This window comes from Myxine glutinosa, chromosome 9, assembly GCF_964187855.1.
Source record: "Myxine glutinosa chromosome 9, kmMyxGlut1.1, whole genome shotgun sequence".
NCBI lineage: Eukaryota > Metazoa > Chordata > Myxini > Myxiniformes > Myxinidae > Myxine > Myxine glutinosa.
In genome coordinates, this window is record NC_136269.1 from 47,873,050 (window position 1) to 47,896,650 (window position 23,601).

Genomic DNA, 23,601 nt, shown 5'->3' on the forward strand with positions numbered 1-23,601 from the left:
CCAGCCTCTCCACTGGGGAAACTCCAGGCAGCGTAATTTGGATGCTGAATCGAGAACGTTTGTATGTCTTCGGCAGTCTGGCGATCACATGTAAAATCCGCTCAGTGTGAGTGGATACAGTGTGGCCTTTGGCAAGGCGTCAATGCAAACACCCAGGCCTTCGCTTCTGCCTCTGACTACTGTACAGCGAGAACGCGCTCTTTTACAGCAGTACAGTGCAGTGCAATAACGTAAACAAGGACAGCAAATGTCGCAAGTAATTTTTGGAAAGAGTTGGACAATTAATTTTATTTTTGAAGTCATGAAGGTAACAGAAAGTGGCATATCTACGATATAATTTATATATATATTAAATGTCATCGCTGGAGGCATGAGCAATAAAAAGTACTCTTGGCAGTATCTGCTCCAAAAGTTCTGATGGTAAGGGCTAAGAATCCTCCAAGACAGGCCATCAGTCAATGCTAATGTGTAATTAGCCTTAGAAACTAACACAAACACTCTGCTGTCACAAGAGCCAGCCAGAGTTGGAGGGCTGATCAATGTAAACTGGATACAGAGAAGCCTTTATGACCTTCTTCTGTCCCAAGAATGACAGAGTGTGGTGAGAGAAACTGAAAAATTGCCAAGCGGAATTTCAACCCTTTCAATCAGAGAGCGACAACCTTGGGCGTTTTTGAGCTTTGTGCTGCATCAAATGTAGCATGACACTTTGTATCGCATTTTATCAAGAACATTCTTGTGCAGATATCGGGCAAATAAACAGGTAATTTTTCAATGCTCTTTTGCCTGTCGTGCATTCCAGTATCAAAAACTCCATGTGGAGAGTCTCCAGATTCTCAATGAAACAATGTAGATCTCAAGGTCGCCGCATCACACATGCAGTACGCTTACCGAGAGAACCTATGCTCCACAAAAACGTTTCATCTGCCTGACCCTGGACTTAAAAAAAAAAAAACTTTTACTCTAATGCACAAATGGGCAACCAAGTACATAAGCATAACTTCATAGAACCTCGAAAGAAGTGCCAAATGACAAGTCCTTGGATTCGGTCAAATGGCGCCACTCTATCTGCCTAACTTATATTCCTGGCACCCTTCAAATGGACAAAAGGGGGAATACTTCCTTCCAGGAGAGTATGCTGATGAGAAGACAGCGCTTAGTGTTTAAGTAAGAGCTGATAGGAGTGAAACAAAGCATTCCTCATGGAGAAAACTTGGCTTCACTTCACTGGGGATTCATCACCACTCCCTGCAATTAAATGCGATTCCCGCTCTAGTCAAACAGCCCGCCTTCCCGCTGAAAGCTAGGCCTTGAGTGTTTCAGGGGTCGATATGATTAATGTAATTTGATTTCCTTGTATTATTTGCTGTTTATGGGACCATACCATAGTCAAACTATGTCACCTAATGTCAGCAACTCGAGTCGATATGCGGTAAATGGCAGACGACTTGAAGCATAAGAGACCAAAAATTATCTTGGCAATGTCGTTTTGAACAACAAGAGCAACAATGATATTGCCAGCAACAAAACATGCGACGTTTGTGCGGACACTGACACTGTGAGACTTTTGGCAAGTGGTGCTCAAAACCAGGGCAACACAATAGCAGAGCTGAGGTGTGAAAAATAATAGACGAGAGCACAAAAGATGGAGCTGGAGTGGTTACTGAAGGAAAGGCCTGGCGGAGTCCTTTGCACTTGGACACTTTTTCCACCCTCACAAAAACATATAACTTTAAACTTCAGCAAATTTCAGAACACTCCACATGGTATAAGGCCATGGTAATGCTGCTAAACTGTCACCAGACTTAAAATGAAATCATCTGTAAGCCATATCGGGTTTCCTTTTCTTCAATTACTCTGGCCCTTTGATCTCCTCTACACACGCTAAGTCCTCCATCAACATGTCGCAGCGAGTTAGCCAAAGACAAAGAGGAAGGGCGGCGTGAAAATTTCAGAAGTGCTTAATCCAGGCAAGGAACTGAAAAGTGAGGATTGGAGGAATGGGGGAGGGATGAAGATAAGGGTAAGGGAAGAGACCCTAGTTTATTTACTAGGTCTCTGGAAGAAATAATCCATCTTTAAAGCTTAAGACAAAGCTGCCTTATTCTGGCAGCTGAACAATGGTGTCATTAAAATTCAGTTAATATGGCAACGCTGTGCACGCTCCACTAATCCCAAAAGCACTTTGAAGTCGGAATGTAGTCCCAGGCCGCCATACTGTTAACAAGTTCCTTTAGCAAATGAACAAAGTACAATTTGTGAAAAAGACAGTCGGAACATCATATTTTTATTCTACCTCGTGGTCTACATCAGATATATGCTGCCTTTAAAAAGTAAGTTCCTTACACAACTATCAGCGTAGGCAAACATAGCTCATGCAACTCGGCAATGGAGCCGCCATCGCGTACTGTATTTGCATCAGCAGTCCCAAATAGTCTCCTTGCCTACACCACCTCCCCTAGAAATCACCAGAACAACTACTTCGCAGACTCCCTACCCGACTTCCTTCTAACAATGAAAGAAGAAAATGTTGAGCACTTTAGCAGGGCTCCCTTGACATTTCAAGAGTTAACGCCCCTTGCTCTGCCAAAAGCATTACGCCTGGAAGCCTGCCATCTTTTTCTCTAAAAAGTGTGAGGACGGACAGGGGACTACAGGCGATATCTCCATCCGATGAGCATGTGGCCCTGTTCCGAACAATCCACGAATGCATTCTGTAAGGCTATGACAAATGATGACAACGCATCAGGATGACGCATTTCTGCTTCACTTAAAGGCCTGCAATTCAACTTTTCTTGTTGTCTGTAATTAAAACCCGGTGCCAAAAGTGTTATTGCATGACGATTTGTTTTCTTCTGCTCCTAAGCTCAATTTTTTCCCATTCTATTCACAAAATACTTGTTTACTTTATGTTCATTGAATACAATCAACATTTATGAGTCGACCCATCCATGAGGCAAGAATCTTGCACTCAGAAAAAGGGAATATTTGGACTGCATTTCAAAATCTTCCTTCCCTTCTCCTTGTTTGCCCCCTCCCCACCCCTTCATCTAAACCTTTAGTCAGGCTAATGAAAGAAGCCAAGATAGATGGAATGGCAGCTTACTGTTGGCACAGTGATACAAAAGTCCAAAGCATTTACATTGTAAGAGGAAAACTTTGGAAGGTCACTATAATCTGCACCATTGGGCAATGCTACCAATGGATGGCTGGATTCCTGAAAGCTTCCAGGCCTGTCAGGACAGGGCTTCCAAGTTCTCATTTACAAACTCACCTAATTACAGTCCCTTTTTCAGCAACAAAACAGGGCAGATGGCAAGATACTGGCCCAGCAGGAGACAGCTTCGTTATGAAAGTGCTTGCTTGTCTGTGGCTTAAAGATGCATCCCTCCTGTTAAATTTCTTTCCAGTAATTACACTGCCAAGGCTATTATCGGAATTCCACAGAATTTGGCTGTGGTTTACTAACAGGCCCGACTGAGCTTGTGCGCACACGAGGTAAATGATGATCAGTTAAAGGTCGACTCAATGTTCTCCCTATACAACAATCACATTTCCAGCCATAAACCTTGTCAATATCCTTCCTGTCTTTTACTTTCTCAACAGCTTAGCCTTTCAGCATGGGAAAAGAAAAATGAAGTAAACCGGAATTTAATGGCTCTGATTTGGCTACATAATTCAATTTGGTGGCGTAATAGTTAGAGGGTCCGCACTGAGTCTTGAAGGTCGACGGTTCGAACCCCGGCTGAGTCGTACTTTTTAAAAAAAATGGTCAAATACTTTAAGCATGGTACGTGCTGCTTCTCTGCTTGACGCTCAGCATCTAAAAAGGTCAGATCATGAACGAACGACCATATGTTGGCAACCACAGATCAGGCTTTGCAGGGCCGAATGACTTACTCCTGCATTGAAGTTCCTTGTAAGGGAACATGTATTACAATGAGGCAAAACTGCTAACAAACTTTAGTCGAGAAAGAAAGAATGCAACAAGAAACAAAATGCTTGAATGCAGAATAATTTCTGATGTTGTCGATTTTCACCGAGCCATTGTGACCTGACAATTTAGAAAATATGAATTGCACATTTTGGCAAAATCGTTCTAATTTCTTTTTCTTACATTATGAATCACCCTAATGCAATTCTGGCGAACGACAAGACATGAGAAACCAACACCAATGAAGCATCGGCATGCGAGGAATGGCGATCAGCGAGGCATGTTTACGCCACTTTTTTCTTTTTTTTTTACAGCCATTAACTGCGGCCTCTCCTCATAGAACAAGTCCTTGGTTCGTCCACAATGGCACTGGTGCAGTGGAGTCAAGTTTAGACAAATGTACAGGACTCCTTCCTTGAATGCCATTGAGCCAGACACGACAGGCAATGGCACAGCTGCACGAGCCGTGCGCACAATGCCACGTCCAAGAAAATTCCTGAACAGTCAACAGTTCTAAAGATTGGCCACTGGGGACAGCCCCCAACGCTCCTCACATGTACTCTTGACAGTGCTCAAGCATAGTCATCTCTTAAAGATGCTTGCTCTTCCATGAGCCTCGACCTTGTCTAAAAATATATATATAAAAATAAGTTCATTTACAATTATGCTCGTAACACGTTTCATGAGTGTTCCACTTTTGTTTACATTCGACTTATGCTTTAACGCCAATGAGAAAAAGTGTTTAGAATTATTTTCTGCTCTTTTCAAGAATAGATCATTCCAGCAATTTTATTCCGAGAATCACAAACTAGAACCATATAGCAATTTTGCAACAAAAGATATACGAGTCACTCTGACATCTTCCAGGGCAAATTCACTTCTTTATGCAACGTGGTATTAGGCAATGGCCAGAGCATTCTTATTGTCAAGATGATCCAGAATATTGTTGCATGAAATCCAAAATTAGTTAGTGTTTTATTAACCAGACATTTGAAATTACTTCTGCAAAAGGGAAATGGAAAAGCAAATCGTAATTGCATTTCCTATGTAGTTCTTCAGCATGTATATATATATATATATTTTTTTTTGCAAAACAAAAATTGTAGCTAAACTGTCTGAGTTTTACAAGAGCTGATTTTTCTAGGTGCTCGTGATAAAACTTTTGACGATTCTTGAACTTCAAACCGCGTAGTTTTGGATGTAGACTAAAATGAGCTACGAGCAACAAGACTCCAAACCTTACGGGATGAACCGCGTGCTGTTGCAACCTTATTCAGGTGCAAAGCCTAGCAGCAGGTGATGCTCAGTTTGATCACCTTCGAGCGATGCTATCACAGACCGGCCAGTTTTCACAGAACATTATTTTCACCTGCATAAGTTTATGATGGCCATGAAATCATAGCCTTTTAAAACTTGTGTTCAACACAACTGCAAATCAACTGTGTTTAAAGCCTTGTTAAACTTGCACGTATTGAGAGACTTGGAGAATTGCAAACAAAGACCAATCATTGACTGGTCTAATGAGATGAAATGAATGAAAATGTTTGATCAAAATCCATTTTTTCTCATCTGTTACATTGCTCGAGCTGAAAATGAACCGTAGCTGAAGAACATTAAAAAAAATTGAGCGATTATATAAGCAGGCCATGCTATCCAAGGGAAAGTTCAGTAATTGCAGAGTAAAAGCATTTCTGTGAAATAAAAATTTCAGATGAAAAATAAGAATTTGCAACGATGCAACTGAAATCAGGACTTCGCCAAAACGTGACTGAAATAGTATAAAACTACTTACTAAAATGCAATGTAAAAAGCCATCTAATTACATATGGACAGCAACCTCTGTACAATGGAAACAAACAACAAACTTCTTTGAAAACAAATTGTTTGAAGAACTTGCAAAGGTTCACAACCAACTTCCACTTGTAAGCTCTTCTAAATCACTCTCAGCCAGTGTGATGCAAGTATTTCTTACACATCTCAACATTACAAAACACACACAACACACAACCCCACGCACCTGGCTGTCAATGTGGGACAGACAAGGTTCAGACAGACTCTCACTAACTTTTTAGAGGTAGTTGCCGAGGTAAATCTGCATTTTCCCCATCAGAGCTTCTTTCATTAAGGTGCTGTACAAGTCAGAGTTAGGCTGCACCAAATACGGTCCACACAGATTCCATTCACCAGCTGGGTTTGACTTTCTCTCCTCCACCCCCCAACAACCATATATCCCCATCCTTTTCGAGCATCACCCTCCCCCTCCCGCATCCCCCTCAACAGACCCCCACACCCCACCCAACTCTGTATCACATCTCACAGCCTCCACATTTGCCGCAGTCCCTTTCTACTATCACCTCCCCTTTTATGAGGCAAGCTTCGGTCGGTGCAGGAGAAAAGAGGAAAATTAACCAGGGCACCACAGGGGCTGGGCCTGCCATTCATTCCGTCGCTATGGCTTGCACACGACAAAGTCGCACAGGCCTTGTGTGCCACCCTGCTGCTCTCACAAAGCAACTTCACACCAACCAATGAAAGGCCAGTTGCAAACCAATGACATCACTAAAGAGTGGGTGGTCCTTCTGCATGTTGTAGCCAATCACCACAGGACCACAGGATGGCTTCAGGAAATACCGGGATTCCTCTTCACGAAGGGATTTTCAGAGCTTTTAACAAATGTATCAGCTCTCAGCTTCCAGATCTCTATCTACTTCTGTCTAACACAAAAACACACGTGCGCGCACGCACACACACACACACACACACACACACACACACACACACACACACACACACACACACACACACACACACACACACACACACACACACACACACACACACACACACACACACACACACAATCTCTCTCTCAGCAGTTTATTTAAAAATACTGATAAATACAACAACTTTGACTGGTCAACACCCACAATAACTTGGACTGCAGCTCAAAAGAAGCAGCATTTCAGCAAGAATTTCTAGCAATGCTTTATCATCAATTTCAGCAGCCAAACAAACCCTAAGAAGTGCAATCAATATAGTTATCTGCTGTACTGCTGTACTGCATTAGAAGTAATTATGAAGCGGATGAAATCTTCCAAGAGAAATGTTCTTGCTGTTATCATTACGTCGGAAATCAAACTTTCCCAGCAGAAAGGACTTTCCAGTTAATGTCCGCTTGCAGACAGGTATTCTGGCACATACAATAGATATGCTCAGGTATTTTCAAAGACTCAAGAGCGAAGCCGTCCAACTCCCAATGCAGTCTCAGGCAGCAGCAAAACATTATTAATTCACCGTTTCTGATGGTAAGAAAACCAAACTACAGTTCTGCGAACGTTCAAACTGTATTCCGTCTGTAGATGATTAAACTTTTAGGTGTTGTATACATTGTGTGTACAATTAATGCACGTGATTAAAGCAAAAATGTCAGCTGTTAATGATTTTACACCACTAAAAATAATCAAATGCAAATGTCTGTATGTCTGTTTTCAAAAATGTCTTCCCCACCGACCCCCACCTACCAACTACCTCCAGTGTGATTTATTTAATTATTCTCTTTCCACTGTCCTTTTCCTTCTGTTATGTCCTGGTCGATTTTGTGTTCTAGCTACTCAACGAGCATAGACTCCATGCATAATTGTTTTTTAGAAGCAATAATTTAAAACGTACTTGCACATTCCAGACTGTTCAATTAAATTTTTTGGGGTGATAATAACATTCATTCGATTTTATATTACAATGATAACATTCCATTTCAGGTATTTCAAAAGGTGCATTGTCAACTAAGAAATCACCAGAAATAGAAACTGTTTGTCAAGAGAACATCTGAAACATAATGAAACGACAGCGGGATTCGGTAGAGCACATACCTCTGCCAGGCTGAACAGTTTACATTTTGTATCCCACCGATAGGCTGGATCCAGATCTTCACCAGTATCTAATAAATTAGTACTTGTCACACACCCAGCTTGTCAACCAAGTTTCGTCCGAATCCGCCCATAACCTTTTGAGATATCCTGCTCACAGGCAGACAGACAAACAGGGATGAAAACGTAACTTCCGTCCACCTTAGGTAGCGGACGTAACTAGAATGGTATTCGGTAGCTAGAATGGCGGAGGTAACTCTGCAATACTGAACAGTTTACGTTTTGCATTCCATGATAGGCCGGAACTGTATCCGGACCTCAACCAAAATCGAATCAGCTTGTTGTTGTCACCTACCCAACTCATCCACCAAGTTTTGTCGTTATCCGTCCCCAACGTTTAGAAATATCGTCATATATATATATATATATATATATATATATATATATATATACTAGCTTGGCTCGGCTCACTGCCCTCGCCTCACCAAGCGTCGATACTGAGGAACGGGCTTGTTTTAGCTGAGAAGAATGACTGTACATGAGTTGCTGTGTTGTCATGATTTACACCAATGATATTACAAACAATTATTTTGCACAAATTTATTTGTAGTGTTTGTGATTTTACATTTTTATAAATAATTTAGGTTGAAAAAATACATAAAATTCAAAAAATAACCCCTCAGCAGATACATACAGGAGGGGTAGGTGCAGCCTGGAAGTTTGGGACGATTACACCTCACCACCACGTAATTCAAAACACCTCACCACCAAGTAATTTAAAACACCTCACCACCAAGTAATTCAAAACACCTCACCACCAAGTAATTCAAAACACCTCACGACCAAGTAATTTAAAACACCTCACAGCCATAAAACACGTAATAAAAACACTTCACCACCACGAAATTTAAAAAAACCTCACCACCACGAAATTAAAACACCTCACAGCCATAAAACACGAAATAAAAACACCTCACCACCACGAAATTAAAAACACCTCACCACCACGAAATTGAAAACACCTCACAGCCATAAAACACATAATAAAAACACCTCACAGCCATAAAACACGGAATAAAACACCTCGCAGCCATAAAACATGTAATAAAAACACCTCACCACTACTAAATTAAAAACACCTCACAGCCGTAAAACACGTAATAAAAACACCTCACAGCCATAAAAAAAAACGTAATAAAAACGCCTCACAGCCACGAAATTAAAAACTCCTCACCACCACGTAATTTAAAAACACCTCACAGCCATAAAACACATAATAAAAACACCTCACAGCCACGAAATTAAAAACACCTCACCACCACGTAATTTAAAACACCTCACCACCATGTAATTCAAAACACCTCACCACCATGTAATTCAAAACACCTCACCACCACGTAATTTAAAACACCTCACCACCATGTAATTCAAAACACCTCACCACCAACTAATTCAAAACACCTCACCACCATGTAATTAGAAATACCTCCAAATGTATTTGTAATATACGTGATATCGCATTTTATAAACAATTGAGGTTGAAAACTTAAGTTGAAAAAAAAAATTCCCGAAAAAATTCCCCCCCAAAAAAAAAAAATTGGGAATTTTTTTTTTATATATACCCTTAGGACATACCGACGGGAGAGATATGTGCATACCAGAAGTTTAGTACGATTTCACAAAAGTTTGAGAAAGTAGTTCAGTGACAACAAGAAAACACAACACAGGACAGCACAGACACTGCACAGATAGATCGATATATATACTCGCTGCACTCGCCTCACCAAGCGTCGATACTGAGGAACGGGCTTATTTTAACTGAGGCTAATGACTGTACCTGAGTTGCTGTGTTGTCATGATTTACACCAATCATAATACAAACAATTACTTTGCACAAATGTATTTGTTGCGTTTGTGATATTACATTTTTATAGGCAATTTAGGTTGAAGATTTAGGTTGAATGTTTTTTTTTCAAGAAAGAACCCCTCTGCACATACATAGGGGAGGGGTAGGTGCAGACTGGAAGTTTGGGACGATTACACCTCACCACCACGTAATTCAAAACACCTCACCACCAAGTAATTCAAAACACCTCACCACCACATAATTCAAAACACCTCACCACCAAGTAATTTAGAACACCTCACAGCCATAAAACACGAAAAAAAAACACCTCACCACCACGAAATTGAAAACACCTCACAGCCATCAAACACGTAATAGAAACACCTCACAGCCATAAAACACGTAATAAAAACACCTCACCACCACGAAATTAAAAACACCTCACAGCCATAAAACACGTAATAAAAACACCTCACAGCCATAAAACACATAATAAAAACACCTCACAGCCATAAAACACGTAATAAAAACACCTCACAGCCATAAAACACGTAATAGAAACACCTCACAGCCATAAAACACGTAATAAAAACACCTCACCACCACGAAATTAAAAACACCTCACAGCCATAAAACACGTAATAAAAACACCTCACAGCCATCAAACACGTAATAGAAACACCTCACAGCCATAAAACACGTAATAAAAACACCTCACCACCACGAAATTAAAAACACCTCACAGCCATAAAACACGTAATAAAAACACCTCACAGCCATAAAACACATAATAAAAACACCTCACAGCCATAAAACACGTAATAAAAACACCTCACAGCCATAAAACACGTAATAAAAACACCTCAGCCATAAAACACGTGATAAAACACCTCACAGCCATAAAACACATAATAAAAACACCTCACCACCACAGAATTAAAAACACCTCACAGCCATAAAACACATAATAAAAACACCTCACCACCACAGAATTAAAAACACCTCACAGCCTTAAAACACGTAATAAAAACACCTCACAGCCATAAAACACGTAATAAAAACACCTCACAGCCATAAAACACGAAATAAAAACACCTCACAGCCATAAAACACGTAATAAAAACACCTCACAGCCATGAAATTAAAAACACCTCACCACCACGTCATTTAAAAACACCTCACCACCAAGTAATTCAAAAACACCTCACCACCAAGTAATTCAAAACACCTCACCACCAAGTAATTCAAAACACCTCACCACCACATAATTCAAAACACCTCATCACCAACTAATTCTAAACACCTCACCACCACATAATTAAAAACACCTCACCACCACGTAATTATAAATACCTCACCGCCAATTAATTCAAAACACCTCACCACCATGTGATTTAAAAACACCTCACCACCACGTCATTTAAAAACACCTCACCACCACGTGATTCAAAACGACCACAACGTTATTAAAAACACTTCACAACCACGGAAACAAAAGTTTGAGGGAGTCGTTAAGTGAGAACACAGACACTGCCCAGATGTGTCGATATATAGATAAATGACTGTACCCGAGTTGCCGTTTTGTCATGGTTTAAACCAATCATAATTCAAACAATTATTTTGCACAAATGTATTTGTAATATACGTGATATCATATTTTATAAACAATTGAAGTTGAAAAAAAAAAAATCCCCCAAAAAATTCCCAAAAATAAAAATTGGAAATTTTTTCAAAAGAAATACCCTTAGGACATACCGACGGGAGAGATATGTGCATTCCAGAAGTTTGGTACGATTTCACAAAAGTTTGAGAAAGTAGTTCAGTGACAACACAGGACAACACAGGACAACACAGGACAACACAGGACAACACAACACAGGACAGGACAGACGCTGCACAGATATATATGTCGTTTTTGCCTCTATGTCTCAATGGTGAAGAATCACTTAAAATTAAAACAAATTCTCGTATCGAGATCCGGATCTTCATCAGAATCTAAGCAATTTGTCCTCGTCACACACCCGACCTGCCCACCAAGTTTCATCTAAATCCGTCAGCAACTTTTTGAGGTATCATGTTCACAGTCAGAGACACAGACAGACAGAAAAACATGGGTGAAAACATAACTTTTGTCAACCTTTGTTGGCAGAGGTTACTAGAGCAGCACTCGGTAGAGTGCATACCTCCACCAGACTAAACAGATTACTTTTTGTGTCTCTCATATCTGCATCCGGACCTCCAAAATCTCATCGGCTTGTTTATGTCATCTACCCAACTCATCCACTAAGTTTTGTCGCAATCCGTCCACAGCTTTTTGAAATATCATGCTGTATCGTGTATATCGTTTTTGGCCCCATCACTCAATGGTGAGGAATCACTTTCAAATTTTTTAAATTCTCATTTTGGGTTCTGGATATTCCCCAAAATCTAATCAATTAGTCATTGTTACACACCCAACCTGTCCGCCTAGTTTCTAAGAACTTTCTATTGATGGCTCTCATCCTTTCTGGGAGGCAAACCAACAAGCACAACAAACCGTGTTTAGACAGGCCTCTAACTGGAGAATTTTTTTTTTTAAATCACTATCAATGAAAAGCAGAAATAAAACTGCTTTTTCTCTACGATATAACATCCTCAGCATGGAGGTATGAAACGAGGAAACTTCTTAAAGCATATCATTCTTGAACGACATTGTTCTTATCTGAGCCAACAAAGCCACGTTCTTTAAATGCAAAGAAAACTAACTCCCAAAAGTGATCAATCGACATCATTTGCATTATTTATATGACCATGCTGAATTTTTACTTGATGGAGCAGTTCCACAGAGTATAAGGATTAATAGAGGTTTCTATCACACGGTACTTTACGTATATCTATCCTGGACAAGAAGCAGCCAGCTTTTCTTGAAAAAAAAGAAAAGAAAAAAAATTCAAATATATATTTTCAATACAATGCAGCATCCTATGAAAAACAGAATGTCCTTTTCCTGTTGGAATTGTGGGAGTGGGAAGTTCTTCCACACTCAGAATTTTCACTGGATTGGAGCCCACCATGTGTTTCTTGCAATGGAGAGTAGCCTCATGGAATCAACAAGGCCATATCCACTACATTGAAAACACTCGAGAAGGAAAGCTTCTGTGCTGGCATCAAAAAGATGAAGAACCGATGGGCTAAGTTCATTGAGAAAACAATGGATGTAGATTGTTGCCGTATGGATTTAAAATGGTAGCGTTAATATATTTACTGTCTACGTGAGGTGTTGGAGGTGAGATAACTTTTCCATTGCACTTTACATGGGAAAAAAATTATCCAGCATGCTCTGTGGCAAAAAGCACCACCGGTTTTGCACAACCACAACATGAGAGATGAAACCAATGGTAAAGAATAAAGCAACACTCAATAAAAGTAAAAAATAAATTGGTTAATTTGAAGGCTCATGCTGCCTTTTAGTGATGCTACCTCACAGTGGCTTAGATATACACCGGTGTTTCAAAGTAATATTGTTGGAACCCATCTGTGGAGTCCGTGACATGTACTCATCCTGGACGACGGACTGCTTTATAAACATTTATGACATCAATTGCTTATTTTTAGGTTCAAATAAACATACTCATCCACCATTGATGCATACACATTCCTTCAAGGTGAACAACACATCCGCAGATGGCGCAGACCCATCGGCCGATGGGTCTGCATTGTCATTTCTCGTGCATCCACAGATGGGTCAGACCCATCGGCCGATGGGACCGATCCACAGATGGGTTCCAACAATATGATTGCCATAGAAATATTGAGAGCGTATTGTACAGTAATGACAAAAGTAAAAACAAAATTAAACTCCTCGACTACCTCTTCAACCCAATTATTCCCATCTCCTTTGTGAGATCGGCCATGGGGGAAGTTTGGGCCAAGTCTGTCGTGAACTGCCTGGCCCAGACATGATTTTCCATTTGTGCCGATTTGTGCAGGAATTTGGGGATTTATTTGAGGTGCCGGTGATAACTCGCCTACTTTCCACAAAAGGTGCTTTGGAACCTTTACCGTGTACCAACTAATGTGAGCACACAGGATACCCAGCTTAACGCCCACATGAGGGACGGCACACTTTTCGATACAACACCCTGCCTGCGAAACATCACCCCGACAGGTTTATAGTTGGGCCGAGAATCAAACCCAGACTAGGCAGCTCAAACGAAAGTGTGCTACCTCTACACTATCCCGTCGGCCCATCATAAAAAGGCAACACCAAAATCTAGCAGCCATATGATACTTTGCTAAAACTCCCACACACATCAAGACTTTTTTTTTGGCATTTGTTCATTATTTATGGTGATTATTTATCTATTTATTATATATGACAAGACAGAGAAATAAAGAGATTGTGAATACTAAAAATGAAAAGCAGCTCTTTTCCACTAACCAAAAAATACATGGCAGCACAATACTGTACAAAAGAGAAAAAAACATGTCAGCAATGTAGGAATTGTAACTAAATCATACAATCTTTATTCTCAAGCTGTTACCTGTTAGATTCTACGTTTTAATTATATTGGAAGCAGTTTCACCCAGCATGTGTGAAACAGTTGTTGTGTTGTGTTGTTCTTTGGCATACATAGCATTATCTTTCTTCTTTTTTTTACCCCCTACCATTACATTGTGGAGGAGGGAGTGAGGGAAGTGGTGGAGGTAGGAGTGAGCAGCTGGGATAGAGGGCAAAGTTGGATCAAATGGAATTTTATTTTTTTATCAATTTCTGGTAATCCGACTGACCCTTCTTTCTCACTGACCCAGTTTTTATGCATTCCTGATTTTGGGAGTTTCTGTATGTTTTTGGCAATTCCCTATGGCTTTAAAAGCCTCCAGGATATTCTGATGACTTTTTCTGCACAGCAGGGAAAACATGTGATCAATGGCATTACTTGAATCTGTGCTATCGTTAATTGTTGGGGTAATAAGAGAGAAAACCAATGTCGATTTATCGAAGTAAAGGGATTGGAAACTTTCCTAGATGTTCTTAAATGCCCTGTCAGAGAAGCTTTATGGCAAGCACTCTCTCAGTTCAATCACTATGAGACCAGTTCGGCCTGACCAGTTGGTTACGGTCCGATTGAGCTGTACCATTTTTGCAAGGACTGTACAGTGTTGTTGTTTTTTTTTACAATTAGATATTGTGTGTGCAGATAACATCATGTTCCACATTTTGATGTCATTCACCATGTACCCATGAATCCATAGTACCTGCATTTGTTTGTGACTTGGTCTGTTTATAGATCCGAAATATATTTTGAACCCATATTAAAATAAAATGTAGAATATTTCGCCAATTGTCCAGATTCATGTTACAAGAAACGAATAATTTATTTTCATGAGGGCTTCGTTGGCAGGTTGAAATGAGGAGCAATTGTTGAAATGGAGCAAACGTACCGGTAGTATGCTAAAAATTAGGAGAAAACTGAGTATGAAATGAGGAGGAAATAAGGAGGAAACTAAAAATGAGGAGGAAATGAGGAGCAAACGTAGTAGGTAGTTTGCTAAAAATGGGAGATGCGTAGGGAAAAAGGTGCTGGGCATATAATCAGCCTGTTTGCCAGCTTAAATCAACAAGATAATTGCCTTGCTTGTTATGAACTGTAGATCCAAAAAGAGAAAAAGGTCTGCAATTTATTTAGCGCCACCATAAGCCTGATGGATTATTTTAGGGTTTTCCTGCTCCCCTCCACCCAAACCTTTCTCCACCCACTCCCAACAATTGGTACTGCTGTTTCATGCACATAATTTAATAATACCAATCACGTAGTCAAATTTAATCAATTGGTCATACCGATGGCTCAAAACATTTAAAAACACCATAGACTAAAATATCTGTGAACAACAACGTTGCCAATGCCCAAAAATAATGCAAATAATAAAACTGCACAATGGCACGAGCATTGACATTGAAAAGGTCACCCGATCCCGACCCGATCACCGACCCAAACCATGGTCACCAATCTGATCCAACCTGGCGCCATCCTCAAAGATGCCCAAGACTCTTTTGGTTACGCCAGTGTGCCAATGAGATTGGCCTTTGGCCACGTGAATGTTGGCAGAAGGCGGAAGACCGACAGTTATGAGGGTCGCCATTGGGCATGCGGATTACTCGTAGTAGTAGTAGTTAACATTTACTCCTACCTACGACTACACAGGCAATGAAGGGATGGAGGGCAGTGTTCACCAACATTCTCACCACCAAAGTACATGATAATGTTTACTCTTTGCCACACAGACAAGGTAATTTGTCAACAAATAGGATCACATTAAATCACCCACAAACACTCCAAGGATGAGTATTTCACTCCCTGGAAGTCATTTCAGGGATAATTTGAATTTAAAGTTCAAAGCCTAAAGTTATAAGACGCCCGTTCATTTCATTCAATCACGTGAGTGAGTAGTTTACATGATCCCACATTACCCTGAATGCCTTCCATCGGATAGTGAATGGAATATCATTCATTAATTTGGTACCACTTGCATCTGAAGCCAAGTAGAGTTGAAATAATATGTCTGCAGGCATTTTATGGTTGATGGGAAAGTAGTTTATCTATGTATTAAAGTAGTGACAGTTTTCTGTCCGTCTGTTTCTCTATTTCCACCCATTTATTGGACAGCTGGCCTGACTACACCCACAATGACGTCATTAGTAGGAAGAATGACTCCACCCACCGACATTTTGATTTTCATGCAGTTCAGGCCGAACACATCATCATCATCATCGAATCTGTCATATTTACAATCGCCATGCCCTATCTTTACAGGGCTAAAACATAAACTTCCGGGAGCATGCGAGGCAGCGCTTCGTTGGCTATACACCGCTGAAAAAAGGAGGGTTTTAGTTCTGTGGGTCCCTGCTAGTATATCATATAATTGTCATGGGAAGATAATTTTAAAGAAAATGCAAGATAACCGTACTGTACATGCAATGTTGAGAAAGAAAATAGAACTCCCAGAGGCTCCATCACATCTTTGACTTCACTAATGATGTATTATTCTCTCCCAGAACATCCACACATTATGCCTAAATGATGTACACATATCATTGTGCATGCCATACTTGTCGTAGAGTATACACTGCATCATATTTACAATGTAAAAGCCATACTATGTAAAGCATACTAGTTACACGTGCAACGGAAACCTCATATTAAATATTTCAGCAACATTAATATTAGCAGTGACACCCTTAAACAGCTAGTTCTTTTTTTCCAGTTGAGCAGAGGCCACCCACCCCAATGCCCGTCTGTGTGTGCTGTGTTGGTGCCATTTACAATAAGAATAGAATTCAAGTTCCTTGGGCATTAGGTCAAATGCCTATAGCACTGCTCTGCCAAAAAAGCACGTTGTCATTTTCAAAAATCGAAATCATTGAATAACAAAAGTGTTTTCTTATTTTAACATTCCTTCTTAGACGTGCATATTATTTATTTATTTATTTATTTGTAACAGCAAATTAATCCCAGAATCAAATACCTGATGAGCGTAATCAAACGTAGAAGAGAAATGGTGAAGGCAGGCAGTGAGCTTTTGATCTTTCCAGCTGGCTTCACATCTTGAAATGAGAAAACTCCAATTTGTTAACACTACCAATTCCCCAATTACCACAGGGCCTTTCTTTATTACCATAATGCAGCCCAATAAACCTCTCAAGTAATTAAATCTGATATCGACCTGTTTTATTTGCATACAAATGCATCTCCTGTGGTTGGAATTTTGGCTTCCGAAAAGTGTTTGTCAACATCTTGCAAATGAAATGCAGCTTATAAATCTCGTTATCTTGAGGTGTGTGAAAGAATTCTGAACGGTTTAAGGCAAAATCCACAAAATGCTGAAGATATTCTCTCGACCAGTTCAAGGCCGACTTGGGACAGACGTGGTATAAGCGGTCATGTTTTTGTGTACATGAGCGTATCAGCTTTGCATGCCCGCAGCCATGTTGGATTCAGCCAAGACGTCGACCACAGACGGTCTCCTCTTTTGCATAATATTCAAACATTCAGGCCGACCAAATTTCAACTGCATTGCAAAATCTGCAAATTATGATGCAATGAACGCAAGCTGGGCCTTCCAATTTAGTTTTGACCTGGCAAGATAATGATAACTTCGGTTTTACACGTTTTTAGCTTAGCTGCGGATAGAACACTTGATGAACTATTATCCTGGATCCCACGGTGAATGCTGTTCATTAAGAAAACACAATGGCTCAACACAGTGAAAGTAGGCATGCAGTGGATACTGCAGTGCTGGTAAGGGCTTGATGAGGATCGTCGGTGCAACTTCCCATAGTCAGACAAAATAAAGCGAGGTGCTGGGTAGCCAAGCAAACAAGCTGCTTCTTGTGCCGATCTGCATGAATTAGTTCCTAAAGCTGTCCCATACCAAAGCATCCAACTGACCCATGTATTCCTAAAGAAGGGAAAGCCTAACCAGCTTGGAATTTTCAGGGTCACCAGGGAGGAAAGGGAGATGCTGATTGGTAGGGGGGGAGGTGGGATAGTAGGGAAGGGAGGGAGAGCAGGGAAGGGGGTGTGTTAAGGGAGGAACTGGAAGGTTTTCTGGGAAAGAGTGCTGGGGGGACGGGGACGGTGAGGGGGGGCACAGTGACCCTACCTTTCATCCCCACCATAAGATCAAGCCACGAGAGCACTTAACTTAAGAAGAGGCACAATTGTGCATGATTATTTTTTTCACAACTGTCTGTCTTACAATTACCACCGAAAAAGGGCACAGTTCATTTGTTTTAACAGCCACGGTTTGAAGCAAGGCAAATTTAATCTCCCCGACTACAATCTGATTTTAGCACCATTAGAGAAGATGATAATTGTATTTCTCATTTCCATGCCATAGGAAATTAGCAGCTCTATTTCCTTTGCGTATGGCTCTTGAGCTCTGTTGACGCAACACCCACCGCAATGAACGTCGCAAGTAAAAATGACACAAATGAGTGCAAAAATCACCTCTTAATGGTCTTATAAGATTGAATTTTTTTTTGTAAGGCAACCTTTCATAACAGCAGACGGGAAACCCTCTGGCCCGTGATTGATTTCGAAAGCATCAGCAATCATGCATACGAGGGAAGCCAGGCGTGGCCGTTTTAATAAATCCATGCATCAACTCGAGGCTCTGACAAGCCAGATAAAAATCAGATGGTGGCATGGAATTCACATAACCACCAAGTCAGCGAGAGCACTCGCCATTGATTTTGTAATGCTTTCTTTTGCTTGCTTAATCTCTATTGTCTCGATCTTCCACCCAGCCAATTAAGGGGCACGATAATGAAGGAACCCCGGTGCAATTCATGCACGTCGCCTTGGCGTCGAACACGGCGCAGAACGTGCGTCGTGGAAGCCGTTTTGCAAGAGCGTGCCTCCGACGCTCTTGCGCCGGCAAGATGTACCCGAGCAGTCAAGAAAAACACTTGGCCCCATGAAGCGCAAATTGTCATTTAATGACGGGAAAATTATGCGCTGTCTCGCAATTCCGCCGTTACAATGCGCCTAATTCCGCGCGGCAAGCTTGCTTAAAATCTTTAAACGAAGTTACTTGTTGTAATCCGAGGCTGCAGCGAAGGCTGACCTTATTAAGCGACGGGCGATTAACAGAAATCTGGTTTTGGTGGCACTACACAATTGTTTAATCATCAGCTTGGTATTGGCATACCATTAAACAGGTGCATACGTGTCGAACGTTCAATGCACTTCTACCCCGAGAGAATTATACCTGGACTATTTGCAAAGGTTAAGTATTATCTACCTACTCCATGTCAGGGTTGATTGATCGGTTATAGACGGGGCGAGACGCACTCTCCACGCGCCTGCGTACATGCAATTTGCCAGAAATGAAAGGATTTACATTAAGGTGCAACTGTCACCCAAGAGAATGATATATTTGCATCGCGGAGATGCAACTTGCATAGCCTGCAACATATGTGGCATTCGACATATTGCAGTAACTGTTCTCCCACTTTAAGTTGAAATATTTAAGTCATTTCAGTATGGTTGGATTGAAAAGTCCCGAATTAAAAGAATCATACAATTCGACAAACAATCTGCTATATATATATATATATATATATACACACACACACACACACACACACACACACACACACACACACACACACACACACACACACACACACACACACACACACACACACACACACACACACACACACACACACACACACACACACACACACACGCCGTAAAGCATGCAGGACAACATCCTACCATCTCACACACTAGGCCCATCATGCACACAACAAAGAAGCAAAATAACTATAATTAAGATTCTCATACCGGAAAAAAATTATAACCTGCCAATTATTATGGATGCAATCTGCCTTTTCACAAAGATTATATACAGAGCTGCATATTGTTCGCCACAGTGCGTCCTGCGGCACACCAGCGACTTGAACCAGAAAAACTGGTTTCGCCGCACCTCGTTTTTACCCTCACGCCACACTACACCACAGGAAGGCAGTTCGCCTTTGTTAAAAAAAAAGTACGTTTCCCTTCTTCAGAAAACACACTCTCTAGGAACACCAAAGCTCCTGCCAGGTTGGTCCTTTAAAGTTGGCCTCAGCACGTTCCAAACGGCGTACAGTTATAAATACAGTTGCAAGTTGTCCATCACAGCAAAGCTGTTCGAACCACTAAGTGTTGATATTTTTCCATCAAATGGTCTACAAGTCGAGGTTAAAAAATATACATATATATACATATATATATATATAATTTGTTTTCAATGGCAATTCTGGCGTAAAAATTGCTGGCGTAAGCTTGGAACTTATGACGCCGCAAGCAAGGTGTTCAGACAGAGTGAACAAGTCATTTCATACATTCTATGATAAAGCAAACATGCCAACTATGCAATCATGCAAGACTGCTTTCTTCTTCGAGTATCAACACCAAAATGCAGAAATAAATGATGGAAGAAGCACCACCTCAGATAAATATGGCGTATTGGCTTTCCAATTCACCAACAACCATAAAGACACATATATTGGTTTCACAACTCACCACGGATCAGCTACGCTGTGTTGGTGTTATGAGATGTGTTTCCAAATGGTTGGGGTTTTAATTCAGAACTCTTTGGTTCCAAGACAGACCCCTCACTCTGACAAGCACTTGACTGTAGAAGCAAGCCACTGTCACCTGGGTAACAGCAATATACTGGGTGCTCGATAAGTCATATGCTGGGGGCTCAATATACCACATAGTCAGTCAACCACAATGTTGTGGTGCAGTGGCCTCAATGGAGGCTGACTCCTTGAAGATGATTGACACTTGTGAGCAAATAAACAGAAACACCAAATCAAAACATGGTATATTAGCTTTTCAAATGACCATGCATTCAGTCGTGCTGATGTGGGAGCGTGAGAACCATCATAGAACAAACATCATATGTAAAACTCTTATGGTCGAATCAAATTTCGAACCGCTAAACCACACGAACAGACGGCCAACCATCTTCCCTTTACAGGCAATAGAAGTAGCAACAATTCACAAAGTGGCTATTTTTGATATATAATTCACTGGATGACCAACCCACTGTCATGGTGCTGTGTGTTGTGGGAGCACTGGGCCTAAAATCAAACCTGCAACCCTTGGGCCCAAAATCACTCGGCCAGCCTGCTGCAACACACACAAACACACACACACACACACACACACACACACACACACACACACACACACACACACACACACACACACACACACACACACACACCATAGAGTATTCGACCCCTTATCCCATCCTGGCCTCAGCAGCAATGGGCTCACACGATTACATTTCCAGGAGGAGGGTCAAGCAGATGGGGGTCGACATTGGCACACGCTGTTCAAGCTTTGTCACAGCAACAGACCAGTCTTAAGTATGAATGAAAAAGAAATTCCACTGAGGGAAGGACATTGAGAATGCGACAGCATGGGCACTGCAATATCAAGTCACATCAACAACAGCAACAATGCAAAACAACAGAAGCACTGCAAGCAGCTGTCACTGTCCTTCCCACTTCCCCCCATGGCCTTTCGCGATCCAAGCGAACACAGCGAGAGACACAGCGAGAATGGAGCAGGGCGATGGGTAGGGAAGGGACAGGAAGGATTTTTTTCCGGAACTGCTTGGAATCCTGCCGGATACCACTCGCCATTTCCCGAACCACGTCAGGTTCCGCGGACCCGGGATTACATTAAGTTGCCTTTAATTCAAACTTGCGGGCCGCGGCGCCTGATAGGCAATGGCCGGGGCTGGCGGCGGCAGCATCCCCCCACCCTCTGGCTGCGATCGATCGTCGGACGGGCTTACCGGGCTCGGCTGCCGCTGCTCGCCTTTTCCCTCGCCCTTCCCTTCGGCTTCAGCATGCGCGGCAGCCCTGGCGGCGCTGCTCTACGCCGCGCCGCCTCTTCTCGCGCCCAGCCTCCTCCTCATCATCATCCCACGGTGCGATAAAGCATCGCTCGCCCGCCCGTGCCTCCGCCCGCTCGTCTAACTACTGGCCGCCCTGGCCCCGCGGAGCGGTGGAGAGAGGGAGCGAGGCAAAGACAGAATGAGTGAAAGAGAGTGAGGTATAGAGGGGGGTAGAGAAGAGAGAGAGGTAGAGAAGAGAGAGGGGTAGCGAGGAGAGAGAGAGAGAGAGGGAAAGAGAGAAGAGAGAGAGAGGGGGTAGAGAAGAGAGAAAGATAGAGAAGAAAGAGAGAGGTAGGGAGAGATAGTGGGGTAGAGAAGTAAAGAAAGAGGTAGAGAGGGAGAGAGTAGAGAGAGAGAGAGAGAGGAGAGAGAAAAGAGAGAGGAGAGAGAGAAGGGGAGAGAGAGTAGGGGAGAGAAAGAGAGACGGGGAGAGAGAGTAGGGAAGAGAAAGAGAGAAAGGGAGAGAGAAGGGGAGAGGGGGAGAGAGGGGAGGGGGGAGAAGGAGAGAGAAGGAGAGAGTGAGAGAGAGACAGAGAGAAGGAGAGAGAGAGAGAGAGAGAGAGAGAGAGAGACGCGTTTAGACTGCCAGAAATGCCTAAGCACTCCTATAACACGCGGCGGAGCGCTGGAGCCGGCGGCCGGATTATGAAATCAGGCGAGCTGGGGATAACGCGCGCCGCGATCGCATCAGAAGAGGCATTTAAAAAACGACGAGCCGGTCGTTGAGGGGTCAAAAAGCGCGGGGTACGTACTGCTGGCGACGCGCGCGCGCTCGCGGCTCCGTCGGACGCGCGTTCAGTGCGGTGGGTCCGGCGCGCCAGGGCTCGGGCTTGTAAACACAGGGCGCCTGCCGCTGGTACGGCGCTCATTGGAGTTGTTAAAGCTGCGGGTAACAAAGCGCTCGACGCGACCAGGACGGAGAGGAGAAACAGGGAGAGCGACTGCCTTGCGACTGTCGGCGGCTGCGAATGGCTCGGAAGCAGCAATTAGCGAGAAACACGCACACGCGGAATGAGCTCGGAGCACGATCGGCGTTAGTTGGGGGGGGGAGGGGGAGGGGGTTATTGGGGGAAGCTAAAGTGAGGAGGGGGGGGGGGTTAAAGGAAAAAATAGAGATCGACGGCGTCGCAGACGATGGTTCAACTTACTCTTCTCGTCTGTTCATCTTTTCGTCTTTGGTTAAAGTACGTCTATCGAGCCCGCCTGGTAGGAAAACCCTTTTGCGCACCTCCGTCGGCCCGGCGACACCCTGCTCGCGACTGCACGGCGACTAACAGGGAAGTGGCAATGAAAATTCGATATCTTTATTCTGCTAATTATTTCCCATGCAAACTGGCCGGGGGGGAAGAAGGGGAGGGGCAGAGGCGGGGGCGGGGGAAGTACTGCGCATGCCCTCATTACAGAGGAACGACGGGAAGGTGTAATTAGTAAGGTGATCAATATTCAGCAGCCCCCGAGTTTGACGCTTTGAAGTCCGGGGGCCGCGCGGTGCGAGCGCGTAATGA

General features: G+C 42.4%; 1 protein-coding gene across 2 annotated transcripts in view; it reads right to left on the minus strand.

Moving 5' to 3' along the window:
- LOC137435414 (zinc finger homeobox protein 3-like) overlaps positions 1-23,416 on the minus strand; it is a 427,890-nt gene extending 404,474 nt beyond the window's left edge. Inside the window, exon 1 of one of the 2 annotated variants that reach the window (XM_068129189.2) lies at positions 23,245-23,416. The gene's annotated coding sequence lies outside the window, so the exon portion shown is untranslated. Of the gene's footprint in view, positions 1-21,994; positions 22,174-23,244 lie in introns of those variants that run through there. The other variant, XM_068129190.2, reaches the window with a different exon arrangement.
- Positions 23,417-23,601: the final 185 nt, after the last annotated feature.